At 48.3% G+C, this 12,007-nt stretch overlaps 1 long non-coding RNA gene across 1 annotated transcript; it reads left to right on the top strand.

Moving 5' to 3' along the window:
* The first annotated feature begins 1,850 nt into the window (after nt 1–1,850).
* Gm36356 (predicted gene, 36356) lies at nt 1,851–8,235 on the top strand. Its single transcript, NR_166608.1, has 8 exons — nt 1,851–2,093; nt 2,642–2,972; nt 4,259–4,426; nt 5,553–5,675; nt 5,889–6,285; nt 6,654–6,795; nt 7,117–7,343; nt 8,018–8,235. It is a non-coding gene; the product is annotated as a predicted gene, 36356 (long non-coding RNA).
* The last annotated feature ends 3,772 nt before the right edge of the window (nt 8,236–12,007 follow it).

A 12,007-nucleotide genomic window follows, 5' to 3' on the forward strand; every position in this document is an offset into this window, starting at 1 on the left:
TGTGGGGTCTGTTTACTGGTAAACTGATCCTTTACATAGCCATACTCTCTTCCCATAACCTTTTAAATATGGAGAAATGCTTGGGTGAAGACAATGGGGGGGTGATGGTGGTAAAGAACCCCAGGTGGCTGGGTCAGGGCTGAGCCTGCCCCTACCTGATACCCTCTGTGCACATCAAGCCTAGGATCTCACTAGAAACAAGTGAGTGGTGGCTTTGCCAGTTCCAAGCTGAACAACCCTTGGGATGGGCAATGCGATCCTATCCTGCCCCACCCACCCCATCAACACCCCAAAGGGCAGTGGAGAGTACCTGCCCCCGTGAATCCATCTGCAGCTGAGATTTCAGAGTACAGACGTCCATCCTAGCCAGCCTCATCCTTCCTTCGAGGCTGAAGGCAAGGAAGTAAGTCGTTGCCCTGAACCTTAGGCCATCTTAGATTCCGGGTGGGGGTTGGGGGGCAGATCTCACAAGACCGATTCTCTCAAGAGGAGCACAGCTATCCACAGCCTCCACAGCCGCAAGGCTACACCTTCAGCAGAAGAGAGGCCGTCTCCGAGGATTAGACTGATCCTTTAAACAATAGCATCCAGAAGGTCTTCTGGTCATGATACTGGATCACACAGAGACAACGCGATCAAACAGCCCACACCTTGACCTGGACAGCTTAATAAAGCATGTCTCCTGTCCCTGCCACGTCCACCCTCACCCCCAATTATTTCTTTATCTGAGTTCATGTCAGTACCCCAAGATAGACTGGGGTCACTGGGCCCCTTTATCTGTTGCTCTTCCCAATATGGCCACAGTTAATATCTGTTCTGTTTTCCCATTTGTTTCTTTAGTGTATTGGGGTGCGTGGATGAGTCTCGCTTTGTGGGGCTCCAAAACCCAGGCTTTACCCTAAAATCTCTGTGACATGCTACTTCACATTAATCAGACCTGTGTGCACAATTAGAGACTCAGAAGAAGGCCAGTGACAAAAATAAGTGGATCTGTGCCCCACCCCCACCCTCTTGCTGGAGACAGCACCAATCAAGCCAAGAACTAGAAACCTGTGAACACTCTTCCCTGAAAAGAAGCTCAGCAGAGGCCCGAGGGAGATTATTCCAAAAAGTTTGCCCCTGGAGCAGCACCAGGAACGTCCGTCAAAGGCTGGGAAGGCTGGGGCTCATTAGAGGAGATGAATCCTTTCCAAACCGCCTTAATCCCATCAAAGGATGGGGGGTGGTACCTGGGGTCCCTATAATCCCATCAAAGAGTGGGAGGGAGCCAGGGAGATCCTACCCCAGGTCCTGGAAGGAAGCTGGTTGCTAGAAATGGGAACAGTCTCTACCACAGGAAGGTAAGCCAGTCCACCTGCCCTCACCCCAGCAGCCTTTCAGAGCTGGAAAGACCCACCCTTCAAAACCTTATACTCTAGAAACCTCTTGAGTGTCCTGCTGAGTGTTTCCTTTCAAAGACAAATTAGTTTCAAACCCGAGGAGCCTGCTGCCTCTAGCCTACCAGCCTCAAGGAACCCCGGGCAGATGCCCCCCACCCCCACCTCCACCCCCACCCCCCAGAGCCCGGGACTGGACAGTCAATACCAAATTAAAACTGAGTTTAAAATAAATTAGCGAACAACAGCTCTCAGCCCTTCCTGCCGGCCTGCTGCCGCTGCTCTTTTCTTTTTAGTCCAATAAAACAATTAACTTTTACATCTCAATTTAGAAGCAGCTGCCTTGGGGGCAGGGGAGCTCTGGCTGGGAACGGCTCTACACAGGGAGAGCAAAGAATCCACTCATCCAGATAGCTGAAGCAGCCAGCGGGCAAGCTTGGCAGCTGCCACTCAAAGGGCCTCCAAAGGCCTGTGCACAGAGTGCTACTCAGCAAGCAGTCAGAGGTGGGGTTGGCAGATCTCGTGGCGCCCCGCTGTGGTTGCTCACAGCAAAGGATGCCGAGGAAGAGGGACCAAGGGAGCAGGCCAAACCCAACAGAAGCTCACTGCCAAGCCTTCAGAGCTCGCAAGGATGCTTTGCAAGAATCTGGGGTGCAGTCTGTGAAGTGTCACTGAGTCGAGACCACTTCCTGTCCCTTCTCTATCCAGATGGCACAGGTGAGGCCTTGGCAAGGGGACCAGCTTTCTGGGAGCTGACCAGGGAGAGCAGAGGCGATCTCAGGCCTTCAAGGCTGGATGTTGGCTGGCCAGCTGGTGGGTTGGGCAATGGAATGGAGATGGCTACCATCGCTGCAGACAGAAAGGAAGCCTGGGAGAGCGGTAGAGGCGGGATAGGAGGGTGAGAAAAGGAGCCCTAAAAGGAATAGTAGTGTTAGGATTGGAAAAGTGGGTGGGGGGGACTCAAGCCACTAGGGAGAGGCTGGACTAAGAAGCTGGAAGTCTGGCAGACAAGGTCAGCATAATAGCAGCAACAACGATTCCTGCGGCCTTTGGAGCAGCAGGGTCAGACCAACATGCTCTTGGGAAGGAAGAAGCAATTGCAGGAGGGGAATTAGAGGTTTGACAAGAGAGCCTGGAGTCTGCCTTAGATAGCGTAAAGGGGTCAGGGAGGGAGTGGCTTCAGAAAAAGAGGGGGTGTCACGGTGATTGGGGTGCAGCTGAAGTGAGAGAGGAATGGCTCGTCCTTCTAAGCCTTTTGTTAGCAGACCTTATGAAGGACCTGGTTCAGTACTCCCGTGCAGTTACAGATCATCATCACAGCAGGACGGGTGATGTCAGTCTCTTTGAAGATGTCCAAGACCCTGCGTGAAGCTGAAAGGAGGCTGTGTCTGGCAGAAGACACCACACTGAAATAGAAGAAATAGACCCTGCCTCTCCCCCACTTCTCCTCAGGTGGGGAGAAAGTTACAGGACAGGCAGCATCAGCAGAATGAGCCATCAACGGATGCTGATAGAGCATTGATCAAGGCAATGTAGCCGAGGACAACCCAAGGCTGTGAAGCCAAGCCCACAGAACTCAGGAGCCATTGCATCAAAGTGAGTCTTTAAGCCACCTAGAAGAGTGTGTGTCAGTCTGAGGTGACATGGCTTCGTGGGAAGCAATGTCTTCAGTGTGTCCACTGTGCTCTGTAAAAAGGCTTTGGCCCCAGGACCTCCTAGTGTCTGCACAGTGGGGATGTGTGTGCCTGGACACGCAGGCAGAATGCCAAGTACATACACACAGCGAGGAGGCCACTAGAGGGAAGGCTTCATGAGAGGGAAGCCCAGGGTTGCATGGGAGATACATAAGGCAGAGGGATTGCTATACTTGGGAGCCATGAAAACATATTGACTTTGATTTTTAAAAGGATTTAAGAAAAAATACATGACTATGGGGGCCACTATCAACAGAAGGGCCTGCATGCACGAATACACGTAAAACCCACAAATGAATGGGATTAGCGCTCCTTTAACCTGGTGATTCCTGGTGTGCACATGTGAGGGTGACTGTGAGAATTTAGGGAACCTCATGGACAAAGCTGCTTGGAGAAGTGCACCTCCAAACCACAGAAGATCACCCACTTAACAGGGGATGACCCATTCCCTCCCTGAGCTCTCTGCCAACTGCAGCAACGCATTTAACGGCCTCTGCTGCTCTCTACTGGTAGCTCCTGGAAACACACTTTTGCCTCTTGGGAGGGACAAGTTCCAAGCCGAAATGTGAACTCTGAGAGGCCCTGTGGACTCTCCAGGGGTGTCCTCATCTGCCAGAATCAATGTGCAAGTTTGCAGCAAACCCCAAAGTGAAATCCACACAGAAAATCACCCACCTAGTCTCTACATTTCAAAATCAATTCTAATAGAAGCAGCTACCCAGACTCATGATGGGAACAGTGTCTAAGAGATGAGAGTCCAGCGATCCCACCTTATCCATGGTGGGCTAGCTTTCCACATGCTCACATACCCTTTCTCATTTGTGCCCTGTAAATACAGAATGGAAAAATTACAGGGATGAGCAGGTCATGCGTTTTAAATTGCACATTGCTCAAATAGCAAGATGAAATCGCATTAGCCTCTCTATCCAGTGTATCCCCACTGTGTGTGTTCTCCAGCTGGTACTTATCTGAGCAGCTGTCTTGGTGATCAGATGGTCTGTTGTGGTACTGCAGAGATTGTGTTCAAGTCGTTAATAAGGGTGGGGGAGTGGGAGGCGTAGAACGGGCTGCCTAGGACTCTATGCAAGTGTGCTGCAGGCCACACGGGATGAATCATAGTATCACAAGGGTGTTTAACATTATTCCAGGTCTCAGGCTATACAGCCCAGGCACACTGTATTTCCATAGGTAATTGCTGGGTTCACTCACCATTCCTCAGTTCCTGAAGTGGCCACCAGGAGGCAGTGCTCCCGGGCATCTCCCAGGCACTCTTGGACCATCTGATCTCTCACATCTGATCTCTCAGGTGCTTCTCTGGCACATGGAAACAACTATTGGCAATGCACACATGGCTGAGTAAGGCTGGTTCCAGAGAACACCATGGACAGTGGCTGTGTTTGGGGAGGGGGGACGGGGGGGTCTGTGTTTTGAACTCTAGCCTACAACAGAAGTCTAGCTTACAAATAAGGAAACTGAAACCAGAAGAACTGGGGCCCATGGACATTGGTTGAGTACAGACACCGACAATCCTCAACTCTCTCCTTGGAAGAGACGCCAATAGTTCCTTAAAGCTCTGTCAATTATCACCAGGACGGACAGGCTTCCAGCAGTTCCCAGGTTAACATCAGACAGTAAGAAATCTCATATTGAAAGCTAGTCACCAGCACCTTTGCATTCCCAATGGTGTCTGTTGAGTGAAGTTTTCCTGGGTAAATGTGAACAAATGTCCACACACCCCAGATATGGTACTGTCCTAGATGGCTTTTCTGTTATGTGATAAAACACCACGACGAAAAACAACTTGGTGAAGAAAGGCTTTATTTCATCAGTTACAGACTATCATGAAGGGGGAAGGGGGGCAGGACCGCAAGACAGGAACCTGGAAGCAGGAGCAGGAGCAGGAGCCACCCAAGTGTGCTGCTCCCTTGCTTGTTCCTTGTGGCTAGCTCAGCCTGCTTTATTATTCAACCCAAGACCATCAGTCCAGAGATGGCACCACGAACAGTGGGCTAGACCCTCCCACATGAACATAAGCCAAGAAAATTTACTCTTAGACTTGCCTATAGGCCAATCTTGGGGAGGCAAGGTACCAATGACAGACCAGAGCACAACTCCACCCAAATCCAACTTGTGAGGCAATAACTCATTGACCTTATTTAGCACAGTTGAGGGTCTAATTAAGGAATGTAGGTGTCTTAGTCAGGGTTCCTATTCCTGCACAAAAGATGTGACCAAGAAGCAAGTGGAAGCTTACACTTTCCGCATTGCTGTTCATCACCAAAGGAAGTCAGGATTGGAACTCAGGCAGGTCAGGAAGCAGGAGCTGATGCAGAGGCCATGGAGGGATGTTACTTACTGGCTTGCTTCCCCTGGGCTTGCTCAGCTTGCTTTCTTATAGAACCCAAGACTGCCAGCCCAGGGATGGCACTACCCACAATAGGCCCTCCCACCCTTGATCGCTAATTGAGACAATGCCTTTCAGCTGGATCTCATGGAGGCATTCCCACAACTGAAGCTCCTTTCTCTGTGACAACTCCAGCTTGTGTCAAGTTGACACACAAAACCAGCCAATACAGTAGGTGACCCCAGAGCAGCTGCATTGCTGGTAAGTCTCACCCTAGCTTGGACACTGACTTCCCTATGACTGTATAGATGGAGTCTCTCCCCTCTTCAGCCAACTTTCCACTCTCTATATGTTCTAGCATCTCCTGAGGTTACATGTGATTTGGGCAGGATTATAAGCAGGTGGCAGGGTAGGGAGGTGACTGAGATCTCAGATGACAGTCCCGGGATTCCCCCACCCCCTCCTTTTGCAAAGGGCCATGAATAGTCACAGCTGCTTCTGATGAAGATGGTGATGGCTGGTATGCTTAGGAGACCGTTTGCAACAAGTGCCCTGAAGACACCCGGGGCTCACTCAAGAGGAGTCAATGGACGTAGCTGCTTGTCTTGGGGTTCAGCAGCACAATCTTTAGGGTACGTAGAGGAAGGAATGGGAGGAGCCTGAGACCCCTAACAGTGGACCTCTGGAATAATCCATCAGTCTGTTGTACTCATCTTTGGTTTTGTGGCAAATGTTTTATCTCTGAGTCATGTCTATTTCCTACTGCGATGGAGGATCAGCCTCTTGGCCCTCTCTGGTGGCTGTCCTTGGCTAGCAGAGCAGCGACTGTTCAGGTGTGGTGGTGGAGGAGTGACATCTGCAGGCCTGGGAGGTAAGGAGCAGTTGTGCTCTCACTGAGCAATCTGGGTCATCTCATTGCGTGGGTTGGGATTTTAATACTTTACCTCTGGGAAAAGGAATTATAAAATTACACAGCAGCTATGAAAGCACCTCCTCGAAAACATGAGGCTCCTAGATTCCTGCATGTCCCCTCCTCACTGTTAGTGTCACCCACAAAGTATTTTCCTAGAAGCAGATTAATGTGATTATTCGTGAGCTTAGCCAAAGAGGCTTGCAGGGAAACAGGAAATGAAAATGTGAACTCAGAACTGAACAGCAGCATCCAGCTAGGGCAGCTGGGCTTCACTCGGCTTTGAAACCTTGGGTGAATCGATTTTGACCTTTCTGTGCTTGGGTTAGCTCATCTGTTACAGTAACACTGCAGCCTGGAAAAAAGGAACTCACCCGGTGGCTAATGAAGAAATGCAATGCAGACTCTCAGAACCTCGGGAACAGCCGCTAATGACAAACTGCAGGGAGATTCACGATCATGGCTGCGGTGGTGAGAAAGGAAGGATGCAGGGGAAGAGTGGAGGCTGGACTTCCACATTCCCATCCATTTCTTTCATGTAGAAAATACTGGAGGAAGACTGGGGATGGGGCATGTGGCTGAATAGTTGCTTTGTGTGTGTCAGGTCGTGGGTTCAAGCCTCAGTACTGAAAACTAAAAAAATTAGAATAAATATGTTCACGATGTGAACGGAACATAACACTAATTGCACCGTGCACTGGAAAATGCTGGAAACATGGCTCTGAAAAGATTTATCTGGGTAGGGGAGCTGAAAAGATGGCTTGGTGGTTAAAGGGGCTACTGCTCTTCTAGGGGATCTCGGTTCCGTTTCCAGGATGAGGCAGGAAGATTACAAATTTGAAGACAGTTCGGACAACAGAATGAGAGGCATCTTGTCTCAACAGGCCAAAGAGCAAACTAAAGAAAACAAGCAAGCAAACCAACAAAAAAAGCAAAACAACAAAAAAGCAACAGCAGCCAGCGTTTATCATGTTACGATTACCCTGCACTGAGCCCGCCTGTTTAGAGTATGCAGCTTGGTGAGTCCTCAGCTAGGCAGCTACGTTATCCAAGAAAGTTATTATCAAAGAAGCAATTATCTAGGCAGAGGCAGGTGGACTTCTGAGTTCGAGGCCAGCCTAGTCTACAAAGTGAGTTCCAGGACAGCCAGGGCTATACAGAGAAACCCTGTCTCAAAAACAAACAAACAAACAAAAAAACCCCAAAACAAAAAAGCAATTATCTGCAGTCACAGCTGTCAACCCCAGCTTCACAGCAATCTGCTCTCTGTCTCTCCTGATTTTCCTGTCCTGGACCTCTGATGAGAATGGAATTCTAGGATAGAGTGTATTAATTAAGTACATAATGGGGTCACTGTGATTGGCTCTCTTCCCTCAGCAGGGGTTCATTCCTATTACAGCATGTGTCCTTTTACATGGCTGAACAATATTCCAGTGCAGGAAGAGACGCAGTGGTCTGTTAGTGGTTCAGGTGCAGCCATTCAAGTAGTTTTTGAGTTTTGGCTGCTATTGACAACTCTGCTTGTGGTGGTTTGAACAAGAACAGTCCCCGATATTTGAATAGGGAGTGGCACTATTTGAAAGAATTAGTGAGTGTGGCTTTGTTGGAGGAAATACATCACTAAGGGTGGACTTTGAAGTTTCAGAAGCTCAAGCCAGGCCCAGTGTGTGTCTCTCTCTTCCTGCTGCCTTAGGATCTGGATGTAGAACTCTCAGCTACCATGTCTGCCTGCACGCTGCCATGTTTCCTGCCATGATGACAACAGACTAAACCTCTGGAGCTGTTAGTCAGCCCCAGTTAAATGCTTCCCTTTATAAGAGTTGCCTTGGCCACGGTGTCTCTTGACAGCAACAGAACACAGTGACTAACACACTGGTGTATGAGTGTTAAGAATAAATGTGTTTTCATTTCGCTTGTGTACATTGTACATGCCTAGAAGTATAATTGCTGGATCACATGGTTAACTCTATTCTTAAAAGAACTGGGAGCCTCTTTTCAAAAGACGGTGAGCAGATCACACTCCCCCATTTAGTGACTAGGGCTGTAATTAACAGCACCTGCGGCAGGGGCCACTATGTCACAGTGTCTTTTCCTCTTCCTCCTCTCTTCCTCCTCTTCCTCCTCTTCCTCCCCTTTTCCTTCCCCTTCCCCTACCCCTCCCCTCCCCTTCCCCTACCCCTTCCCCTTCTTCTTCTTCTTCTTCTTCTTCTTCTTCTTCTTCTTCTTCTTCTTCTTCTTCTTCTTCTTCTTCTTCTTCTTCTTCTTCTTCTTCTTCTTCTTCTTCGATATTTTCTTTATTTACATTTTAAATGTTTTCTCCTTTCTAGGTCTCCCCTTCAGAAATCCCCTATCCCATCCCCCCGCCTCTATGGGGATGCTCCCCCACCCCCCACTCTCATCCTTCCACCCTGGCATTCCCTACACTGGGGCATTGAACACCCTCAGGCCCTAGGGCCTCTCCTCCAACTGATGTCCAACAAGGCCATCTTCTGCCACATATACAGCCAGCACCATGGGTTGCTACATGTGTATTCTTTGGTTGTTGGTCCAGTTCGTGGGAGCTCCGGGGGAGTCTGGCTGGTTGACGCTGTTGCTCTTTCCATGAGCCTGCAAACCTCCTCAGCTCCTTCAGTCCCTTCTCCAACTCCTCCATCAGGGACCCCTGAGTTCACTCCAATGGTTGACTGTGAGCTTCCTCCTCTGTATTTATCAGGCTCTAGAAGAGCTTCTCAGGAGACAGCCACATCTCTTGTTTTGTCCTCTTGGCAGTATCCTTTGCCTTACAGAAGCTTTGCAATTGTATGAGGTCCCATTTGTTGATTCTTGATCAGCAAGCACTTCCTGGCATCCACAATAGTGTCCAGGTTTGGTGGCTGTATATGGGATGGATCCCCAGGTGGGTCAGTCTCTGGATGGCCTTTCCTTCAGTCTCTGCTCCACAATTTGTCTCCATATTTCCTCTTGTGAGTATTTTGTTTACCCTTCTAAAAAGCACTGAAGCATCCACCTTTTGGTCTTCCTTCTTCTTGGGCTTCATATGGTCTGTGAATTGAACCTTGGGTATTCCAAACTTTTGGGTTAATATCTACTTATCAGTGAGTACATACCATGTTTGTTCCTTTGTGACTGAGTCACCTCACTCAGGATGATATTCTCAAGTTCCATCCATTTGCCTGCGAATTTCATGAATTCATTGTTTTTAATGGCTGATTAGTACTCCATTGTGTAAATGTATCATATTTCCTGTATCCATTCCTCTGTTGAGGAGCATCTGGGTTGCTTCCAGCTTCTGACCATTATAATTATGGCTGCTATGAACATAGTGGAGCATGTGTCCTTGTTACATGTTGGAGCATCTCCTGGGTATATGCCCAGGAGTGGTATAGCTGGGTCCTCAGGTAGTACTATGCCCAATTTTCTGAGGAACTGCCAGATAGATTTCAAAAGTGGTTGTAACAGCTTGCAATCCCACCAGCAATGGAGGAGTGTTCCTCTTTCTCCACATCCTCGCCAGCATCTGCTGTCATCTGAGTTATTTTATCTTAGCCATTTGGAATGGTGTGAGGTGGAATATCAGGGTTGTTTAGATTTGCATTTCCCTGATTACTAAGGATGTTGAACATTACTTTAGGTGTTTCTGAGCCCTTCGAGTTTCCTCAGTTGAGAATTCTCTGTTTAGCTCTGTTCCCATTTTTTAATAGGGTTATTTGGTTCTCTGGAGTCTACCTTCTTGAGTTCTTCGTATATATTGAATTTGAGCCCTCTATGGGATGTAGAATGGTAAAGTTCTTTTCCCAATCTGTTGGTTGCTGTTTTGTTCTCTTGGCAGTGTCCTTTGCCTTACAGAAGCTTTGTAATTGTATGAGGTCCCATTTGTCACTTCTTGATCCTAGAGCATAAGCCATTGATGTTCTGTTCAGGAACTTTCCCCCTGTGCCCATGTGTTCGAGGCTTTCCCCCACTTTCTCTTCTATTAGATTCAGTGTGTCTGTTTTTTTTTTTTATCAAGGTCCTTGATCCACTTAGACTTGAGCTTTGTACAAGGAGATAAGAATGGATCAATGTGCATTCTTCTACATGATAACCGCCAGTTGAGCCAGCACCATTTGTTGAAAATGCTGTCTTTTTCCCACTGGATGGTTTTAGCTCCTTTGTCAAAAATCAAGTGACTGTAGGAGCTCAGTGGTTTTCTTTTCTCTTTTTCATAATTCTTTTTGTGAGTCTTTTTTTTTTTTAAGACAAAGTTTTGCTATGTTGCCCAGAATGCTCTTCCTGGACTCAAGTCACTCTCCATCCTCAGCCTCTCTACTGAGAGAACTATGAGAACTGAGAGACCCCTCCACCCCAACTGAGAGAACTATGGCTATGTGGCTCGGCTCCTGGTTCTCACATCATAAGTTTATTTACTGGGTTTTTGAGACTGAAGCTCGTGTACCTCAGGTTGGGCTTGAAATTGTCATGTAGACCTTCAACTCCCTAGTTCTCCTCTCCCAGGGATGGAATTTCATGAGTCTGGCTCCACACCTGGTTTATATGGCTGTTGAATTCTTTTTAAAAAAAAAGATTTGTTTATTTTATTCATATGAGTACACTGTCACTGTCTTGAGATACACCAGAAGAGGTCATTGGATCCCAAGATACTTGTGAGCCACCATGTGGTTGCTGGGAATTGAACTCAGGACCTCTGGAAGAGCAGTCAGTGCTCTTCACTGTTGAGTCTTTTCTCCTACCTGGCTGTTCAGTTCTTAATCATTTAAGCTGGAGTGAAGTTATATTCCCCAGGGGTTTTAATTTACAGCTCTATAATTAATGATAAAGAACATGGACTTCAATACTTCAAATTCTGAGTGGTGGGGATGCAGGTGGTTAGCGTATCTTTATTTTCCATATGCCCACACATTGTTTTAAGATATGAGTGTTTTGCTAACAAAGCACTTACCTACCACGTAATGAGCCCTTCAGAGACAGTGATAATGCTTTAGCCAGGGAGGAGCTGACATCTGACCTTGCCATACCCAATCCCTAGAGCCCAGTCAGCCTCCCTGCTCTCCTGGAAAGGCCAAGGCTGCCTAGCCTCAGTGTCCAGCCCTGACAGTCCTTGCGGCACAGTGACAGAAGTCCACTAGAGGGCTCTCATACATAACAGTGATTAGAGGGGCCCTTGAAATGCAGTGTGTCAGCTGCTCAGCTGCCTAGACCTGTGGGCCCCTAGGGCCACTTACAGTGATGGTCAGCATCAGGGCGTGGGAGAACACCATTATGATCTCCCACAAGTCATGTCTTTCTGATATGCACCCCCCTCACATTTCCAGGGACCTGCCATCCGGGCCTCAGCCAGGGTCCAGCCTGACACTAGGTCTGGCTGCCTGTCTGTTTTCCATCTGTCTGTCCTCCCAACAGAGATGCTTCTGGAACTGGGATGGAGTCTCTGAGAGACTGCTATGGTCAACAGATGGTGCCCTTGCTGCTGGATGGGTATCTTCAGCCCTTGAAATTGGAATGTTGCAAGCCCCACTCAAAATGACAGTGGGACCTGGAGTGGGAAAGAGGTACAGGGTACACTCCTCATGAAGAGGGTGGGCATATGAATGAGCACTGGCTCCTCCCACACCCGAGGACACAGAGAAAAGCACACGTATTGTCTTGGAGTTCTATTATTGTGAAAAGACACCATGACCACGGC

The sequence above is a fragment of the Mus musculus genome, chromosome 7 (genome assembly GCF_000001635.26).
Source record: "Mus musculus strain C57BL/6J chromosome 7, GRCm38.p6 C57BL/6J".
NCBI lineage: Eukaryota > Metazoa > Chordata > Mammalia > Rodentia > Muridae > Mus > Mus musculus.